Genomic DNA, 1,542 nt, shown 5'->3' on the forward strand with positions numbered 1-1,542 from the left:
ACATAAGTTTGTGTTGCATGATGTTTTATTAATACTTACTAAAGCCAACAATAATCTCTCAAATTTAAGGCGGTGTGAATGAAATTCGAACTTACAAAAAAATAAAAAATGTGGTACAAGAGAAAAACACAATCTACCTATCAAAAAAGGGTGGTTTGTAGATTCCCTTCAATCTACATTCAGATTCTAGCATTGTGTAGCAATCTCAGTCGATCCATGTCACAATGGTAAAGCTAGTATGTTTGACCCCCTCTCCCTCAACCATTGTCATACATAAATAGGAGAAATTATTCTGTGTGGATACCAGACGCAAAACGCCGTCTGGAGACTAACCAGAATGTTTCATGTTAGCGCTACTGAGCCGCGGTACTGAGCATCGGGTGACGTTGCGCATTATAGTTAGTCTACGGACGACGTTCTGTGCTGCACAGAATAATTTTTCCATAAATAGAGCCTTGCTGAGAGAAACGCCGCCATCTACAAACATATTATACTTAATTTAGTGTCCAACATCAACCCAAAATAACCTTTTATAGTAAGATAGAAATATATATTAACCTGAGTTTGTTGTATGCCTACGAGCTCTTTACAAAAATCAGTCAAAAGTGGGTGATGAGTTGGTCGGACATATGTTTGAAAGCAATCTTCGATCTGTCCTATTAGGCTGTTAACAATAACAAATGGAAATTCAATGATAACCTAAGGATTAAGTTGCATAACCTTATCAAACGTCGCCTCAAAATCCATCAATACGAAATACTGAAATTCTTGAAGTTGGAATTCATGATTGTAAACCTGATCAAAAACCATGTGGAATGGCATAAATTGAAATCCATTCTCAATAGGGTATGCATATTCATGCTCAATGGATAGGAATGATTATCTAAGTTGCTCACTTTAGATTGTTGCAGCTTTCGGACATCATCGCAGCAGCTCTACCGCATCATATTATCTTGCTGGTAAAAAGTAATGTTAGATAAACTTGTATAGTTGTGCTAGAACACAAACCACATTGATATGCTTTCGACGATGAAGGCAAGCATGAGAACGTTAATATTTTATAGAGGCCGCAGAAACACGTGAGGACGTGGGGCCTTGGATGGTCGTCTAATTACACATGTAATTTTTTTTAGTGAGTTTTAGACTTTTAGTATCAATTGCTCCACCAACCATGTGAGCACAAATTTAGGAAATAAATATGGTCCTCTCAAAAATTTGATTTGAATCATTATGCAAGACTTGGTAATATTTATAAATATAAAACTCCTCTCAAAGTAAATTTAAAATTTTTTAAACCATTTATTAATTTTTCTTTTTTATCATATTTTTAAAAAGTTATTTAATTATTTTAATTTGATAAATTTAGAGATTACCTTATTACTTTATTTATGTGGATCATTTTCTTAGTAAATTTTTAAAAAGATAATAATATAATGGTTTCCTTTTACTTGTTTTTTTAAACAATTTGATTTATTTTGAAAATAAATTTATGCCTTTATGGAATATTTTGAAATTTTTTTAAAATTTTTTTTTTTTTCGATT

This window comes from Dendrobium catenatum, unplaced genomic scaffold (assembly GCF_001605985.2).
Source record: "Dendrobium catenatum unplaced genomic scaffold, ASM160598v2 fragScaff_scaffold_71, whole genome shotgun sequence".
Classification (NCBI taxonomy): domain Eukaryota; kingdom Viridiplantae; phylum Streptophyta; class Magnoliopsida; order Asparagales; family Orchidaceae; genus Dendrobium; species Dendrobium catenatum.